This window comes from Otolemur garnettii, unplaced genomic scaffold, assembly GCF_000181295.1.
Source record: "Otolemur garnettii isolate 467f Iridium unplaced genomic scaffold, OtoGar3 scaffold00068, whole genome shotgun sequence".
Lineage (NCBI taxonomy): Eukaryota > Metazoa > Chordata > Mammalia > Primates > Galagidae > Otolemur > Otolemur garnettii.
Genome location: NW_003852463.1, coordinates 1,733,900 through 1,740,382, shown reverse-complemented (window position 1 = coordinate 1,740,382; position 6,483 = coordinate 1,733,900).

The window sequence follows — 6,483 nt, the reverse complement described above, 5'->3', positions numbered from 1 at the left end:
AAAAAAAAAAAAAAAAATCATGTCTGAAATACAGGCTTGGAATTTATTGAGCTTTTACTGTGTGTTCTCTCTGGGCTGAGTGTTTTACGTACTTTACCCACAGTTAATCCTCAAGTAACCCCATGAGGTCATTAATGTTTATGAAGGAGAAAGTTGGGCAGTGGTTAAGAGGGGATTATAAGACTTTGGGCAAGCTACTTAAAACTGTGACATGTGGTTTTTTCATCTAGAAAATGGGAATAATAGTAACTATCTCACAGGTTTTTGGGCAGAACTAAAACATTTAGAACAGTGAGTGCTTGGCAAGAATTAAGAACTCAGTTGACGGGGCAGTGCCTGTGCCCCGGCCAAAAAATAAAAACAATAAAAGGTCGATATATTTTTTAAAATAGAGAAAAAAGAACTCAATTGATATGAACTGTTATTATCCTCATTTGCATGTGAGAAAACTAAAGCTGAGAAAGGATAATGTAGCGGGCTCAAGTTCACACAGTTGATAAGAACTGGCCTGAACAGTGTGGGTGGGGAGGGCTCGCGTACAAGATCTAAAAGACTGTAAGGTCCTGATAGTTAAAACAGGAAGCACATTTTTTATTTTTTTGAAACAGGGTTTCAAAAAACCCTGTCTCTGTCACCTGAGTGCTCTGTCACCTGAGTGCAGTGGCATCACTGTAGCTCCCTGCAACCTCAGACTCCTGAGCTCAAGTGACCCTTTTGCCTCAGACTCCCAAGTACAGACAAGCGTAGGGTTGTGAATGATATAAGTTCTGTTATTTTCTTCTTAAGTTGAATTTTTATGGAAGTTGGAACAGGTACATTTACCTATTGCCTGTAATAGCCCCTGTTTGTAAGTGTGAGTCCTAAGTCAGCCAAATGTTTGTAACTCAGGAGCTGCCTATAGCTACAGGCACCTGCTACCACTCTGTCTAATTTTTCTATTTTATGTCTCTCTCTCTTACCCAGGCTGGTCTTGAACTCCTGGCCTTAAGCAATTCTCCTGCCTTGCCTCCCAGAGTGCTAGGATTACAGGCATGAGCCACTTCACCTGCATGCATCACATCTTTATATAAGACATACTGTCCCAGGGAGGGTGTCTGAAAACAGGAAGAAGAGGTAAAGGAATATCTTCTCCCAGGGGAGTAGAAAAGACTCCTGGCCTAGACCTAGACCAAAGAATAGGAGAAAATAGCCACTGAGAAAGATCAAGGTTAGCCCCTACCCCTCATCTAAGAAGTGCTCCTCAGGACAAGGATAAAAGCTGAGAAACACTGATGCTGGTGGGTTCTGGAGACCTGGTCCCTGGGCCAAGCCCCAAAGGGAAGGCAGCATCCCTCATGGGTCCATGGCTCTGAGAGCAGAGAGAACCAATGTCTTGCTTCCCAGGGAAAAGGAAAATGGCAACTGGGTATATCAGGGCCAAGAAGGCCCTAGGCAAGCTCACCAAGGCAGCATGCAGAGGTGGAGAGGATTTTTGACCTCCACAATAACCTGCAGGCACCAATGACCAAAATCAGGTAGGACAAGGACAGACAGCATCAAGGGTAGGGGATTCTGTAGGTCCCTGAGAGCCTAGAAGCCTGCACTACACTTTACTCAACCCCAGAATGGAAACTGTGGAGGGATTGTCAGCACCTTTTTAAAAATGGGGACTCAAAATATAGACAAAAGAGAGTTTTAGGAATAAACTGATGTTTCTTACACACTTGAGTTTAAGGGCTAAAATTTGTATTCAAAGGGATTTTAAAGAAAATGTGTTGAGGAAATACACTATTTTAAAAATTCAATTTAGGTCGTGTGGCACCTATGGCTCAAAGGAGTAGGGTGCCAGCCCCATATACTGGAGGTGGTGGGTTCAAACCTGGCCCTGGCCAAAAACTGCAAAATAAATAAATAAATAAATAAACATTCAATTTAGGTCAGGTGTGGTGGCTCATGCCTGTAATCCTAGCAATCTGGGAGGCTGAGGCAGATGGATTGCCTGAGCTCACAGGTTTGAGACCAGCCTGAGCCAGAGGGAGGACCCCCCCACCTCTAAAAATAGCTTGGCATTGTGGAGGGTGCCTGTAGTCCCAGTTACTTGGGAGGCTGAGGCAAGAGAATTGCTTGAGTCCAGGAGTTTGAGGTTGCTGTGTGCTATGATGCCATGGTCTCTCCACTGAGGGCAACAAAGTAAGACTCTGTCTCAACAACACAACAAAAAAAAAACTGGATTTAAACTCATATCCCAGTTTACCTTGGTCAATAACTATCTACCTCTGTTGTCTTGTCATTATTGTTAGTCGTATGTCCCTATCCCAATTGGGACAATAAATTACATGGTTACTCTGCTTAAGATTTAAAAGCATAGTGATCCCATGAGTGAACTGACTCTGAGTGTGGTACGGTGAAACAAAAAGTCATGCTTTCCAGCCAAGCATGGCTGAAGGCCAGTGGGGCCCAACATGGAGCCTTTTAGGGACATGGGGCAGAGAACTTTTGCTGGATGGTATAGGAAGGTGTAATACCAGGCAGATAGTGCCTCAAGAAAGGGATTGGGGTGAGCTTGGAGGTTAGGTGCTAGGTGAAGTTGTGAGGATAACAATGGGGTCAGAGTGAGGTGTTTGAACTTAATATCTCAGAGACAGCTCATAGTAATGACCATGGGCAGTGGTGGGAGAAATGGAGTCCTGATTGCATTTGGGGAGGAAGTGGGCAGCTGAGAAGAGACATGGAAGGAGGGTTTTGTCCCTACCCTGTTAATCCTTTTGAATTTTGAAACCTGTGACTGTATTTTGTATTAAAAAATTGTATAATAAAATTTAAAGGTATCCAGGCTACCTTGTCCCTAGATTACTCTCAATCAACAGTGGAATCATTTTATCAAGTTTTTAAATCCCCGTTAGTAAAAAATTGGTCTTTAGACACCGGAAAAGATCTTAACCTCATTTACTTAATGAAAAGGAAAGTAGGCCAGGTGCAATGGCTCACTCTAGAAGGCTGAGGTGGGCAAATCACCTAAGCTTACAAGTTAGAGACCAGACTGAACTAGAGCAAGACCTCATCTCTAAAAATAGTTGGGCATTGTGGTGGGCACCTGTAGTCCCAGCTACTCTGGAAGCTGAGGCAAGAGAATTGCTTGAGCCCAAGAGTCTGAGGTGGCACTCCACCAGAGGTGACAAAGTGAAATTCTGTCTCAAACAAAAAAAGAAAAGGAAAGTGAATTAGAGTCACAATTAAATACTATCTTTCACTTTTCAGACTGGCAAACTCTACAACTGCCAGAGTGGAGCCAGAGTGCTTCTGAGGTTGCAGATGGGCATGGCCTCAATGGGACCCCTTTGGCACTACTTATATCACTTTAAAATGTACATACCTTTTTGTAGCAGCTACTCTTCATCTAGAAAGTTGAAGATACATTCCCACCTGTGAACAAAAACAGATATGTAGGCTGTGCGTGGTGGCTCACACTTATAATCCTAGCACTTTCGGAGGCTGAGGCAAGATCACTTGAGGCCAGATGTTTAAGACCAGCCTAAGCAAGGTAGTAAGAACTCATCGCTACAAAAAAATACAAACATTAGCCGGACATGTTGGCATGTATGTGTAGTCCCAGCTACATGGGAGACTGAACAAGGAGGATGGCTTGAGCCCAGGAATTTGAGGTTTCAGTGAGCTATGATGATGCCACAACACCCTGGCAACAGAGTGAGACCCTGTCTCACACAAAACAAAACAAAACCCAAGATTATAATTAAAGCATTGTTTGTGCCAAACATTGGAAACAACCTGAATATTTATCAACAGAGAACTGATTTTTAAAAAAAAAAACAAGTTTTGCCTTTTTGGAAAACCATGAAACTTTTTTTTTTTTTAAGAGCTAGGGTCTCACTCCTGGTATCACAGCACATAGCTGGGTCAAGCTGGGTCAAGCTGAGCTCTCTCTTCTTGTGTATCAGCCTTCCTATCCTGCACTCCAGGATAGAGTGCAGTGGTACGGTCACTGTAGTCTTAAACTCCTGGGCTAAAGATATCTTTCTGCCTCAGCCTCCTTAGTAGCTGGGATAACAGGAGGCATACCACCATGCTTGGCTCATTTTTTACTTTTTGTAGGGATGCAATCTTGCTATGTTGCCCAGGCTTCATGAAGCTTTAAATAGAATGAGGATACATTTAAAACAGGGCTGGGGAATGATCTTTTAGAAATATTGTTAAGTGGGTAAAAAGCAAAATGTAGAAGAGTGCTGATGGCTGCTGCTACCCGTGTGTGGGGTGTGCTCGTGGGTATGTGGTCTCTCCGGGTAAGAAGTCACAGAAACTGGTTACAGTGATGCTTCGTGGGAGGACGACTGGGAGGCAAGGGCTCAGGGAACTGAATGATGTCATGAACATTTTGTATTGCCCACCGTATAGATGTATTCTATTCAAGAACAATTAAATAAATTCCACTTCTGGGTATATGCCCAAGAGAATGAAAAGCCAGGACTCAGACTGATAGCTGATAGCTGGGTGCCAGTGCACATGGCAGCACTCTTCACAATATCTAAAAGGTGAATGGATAAACAGAATATGGTTATATATGTACAAATGTGATTCAGCCTCAAGAGGGAATAAAATTTTGACACCGGCGCAACCTGGATGAACCTGAAGCTATTCTGCTAAGTGAAATAAGCCAGACACAAAACGATGAATACTATCAGCACACATATGTGAGGGACTTAGAATAGTCACATTCATAAAGCCAGAAGGTAGCTTAGTGGTTACCAGGGTGGGGGTGGGGAGCTGGGGAGTTAGCGTTTAATGGGTGCAGAGTTTCAGCTGGGAATGAGGAAAAAGTTCTGGAGATGGGTGGTGGTGATGGTTGTACAACAATATGAATATAATTAATGCTACTTAATTGTACACTCAGAAATGGCTAAAATGGTGAATTTTACCTGCTATATGTTTATTTTATCACAAAAAGAAATAATTTTAATAATAAAATTTCCTTCATTACCTTGACTAGAATTATGTTAAATGTAGAGATTAATTACAAAGAGCTTTATTGTATACACCATGACAAAGAACAGTCCTATCCAGAAAAGGACACTTGGTCTCCAAATTCTGGCATACCCACGACTGCTGTGTTGCTTGGCTGGCTGGCTTGGGGATTCGGGGAAGGGAGCAGGGATGAAAGGCTGAACCAGGTGGGGGAGGAAGCAGTTTCATCCAAGACAGGAATTCCCACCTGACCACGAGAAAGGAGGTGAGTGGGGGGCAGTGGATTATGACAGGGTGGGAAAGGTTGGCCTGTGAGTGGAGTAATAGAACAGGCCCCCCACCAGGGACCTATTAAAGAATACCCACAGGGCAGCACCTGTGGCTCAAAGGTGTCGGGGACCAGCCCCATATGCTGGAGGTGGTGGGTTCAAACCCAGCCCCAGCCAAAAACTGCAAAAAAAGAATTCCCACAAAAAGAAAAGAAAAGAATCCCCATATCCCACCAAGGGCTCTGCTGAGGCTGGGGACCGCAAACATGTGGGAAGAGCTTTCCTATTCCTCTCATCTCTTCTGCCTCCAGGCAGTAATCTTGGAGCGGGTGGAGACCCCTGTTCACTAAATAAGTGAGGAAGAGTAGAAACCAGGCACTCCTCATCCAGACCACTGCCCACCGTGCCCTTCCCTTCCTCAACAGCGCCAACCTGGAGGTGGAGAGAGGCCTTGACTTTAAATCAGGATTGAAGCTGGATTATTATGTGGGACTGGAGATTGCAATTACCAAAATAAGACTGAGACCAAGGGCAGTCAGAGCAATCTTGTGATTTGCCTAAATTTCATTCAGAGACAAAGCAAGATCTAGGCTCACAGAAAGACAAGCAAAAATGGAGTTGCTTTCTGATTTTACCTCGTGATCATGTGCACTCAAGGAAACAATTTTATCTCCTACTGTTGACTAACATTCATATATCTTAAATGCTACCAGTGAGCATTTTAATGTGAGCTCTTTAAGGGCAGAGCTCATGTGTATTTATCCCCATATTTCTCTCAAAGCCTACCAAAATGCCTCACATGTACACAGTAGGCACTGACATAGTTGCTTACTCAACTGCTGACAAGGAGGAGTGCCATGCATCGGGCAGCATTGCGCCATTACCATGCTTAAGCTGTGCCTAGCACAGAGCGGAGGAGTAACAAGTCCTGACTGAATCAACTCTTCCTAAAGCCAAAGGCTGTGCTCCAGGAAGGCTAATATAAAATGATGTTGCAAGACCAGACATGGTGGCTCACACCTGTAATCCTAGCCCTCTGGGAGACCAAGGCAGATGGATTGCTTAAGCTCAGGAGTTAGAGACCAGCCTAAGCAAGAGTAAGACCCTGTCTCTGAAAATAATCAAGAATTGTGATGGTGCATGTAGTTCCAGCTACATAGGAGGCTGAGGCAAGACGCTCACTTGACCCCAAGAGTTTGAGGCTGCTGTAAACTATGATAACACCATAGCACTCTACCAAGGTTGACAAAATGTGACT